At 28.7% G+C, this 247-nt stretch overlaps 1 long non-coding RNA gene across 1 annotated transcript in view; it reads left to right on the top strand.

Annotated features, from left to right (window-relative positions):
* LOC109340942 overlaps positions 1-247 on the top strand; it is a 3,877-nt gene that overhangs the window by 245 nt on the left and 3,385 nt on the right. The gene's annotated exons all lie outside the window — the stretch shown is intronic.

The following is a 247-nucleotide window of genomic DNA, read 5'->3' as shown; positions in this document are numbered from 1 at the left end:
TATAGAGTCTTAGATATTTGATTGTGCTGGAAATATATGTGTATGAATTCATTGTTGTGTGTAACATAATGCGAGGTACTCGTTTATGGTATTACATCGTTATGGAAGGCTGTTAAATAAATATGTTTGAATGCATGAGAGTATTGTGATAAATTAATAATTGTTTTGTGTTAATGTTTGTGACAATGTCGTAATTCAGAAATATCTCAATAGTAATGGTTATGTTATGGATTGTTGTATAGTTGTA

The sequence above is a fragment of the Lupinus angustifolius genome, unplaced genomic scaffold, assembly GCF_001865875.1.
Source record: "Lupinus angustifolius cultivar Tanjil unplaced genomic scaffold, LupAngTanjil_v1.0 Scaffold_289, whole genome shotgun sequence".
NCBI classification, from domain to species: Eukaryota; Viridiplantae; Streptophyta; class Magnoliopsida; order Fabales; family Fabaceae; genus Lupinus; species Lupinus angustifolius.
The sequence above is the reverse complement of the archived record's forward strand: the minus strand, read 5'-3'. Positions and strand labels throughout refer to the sequence as shown.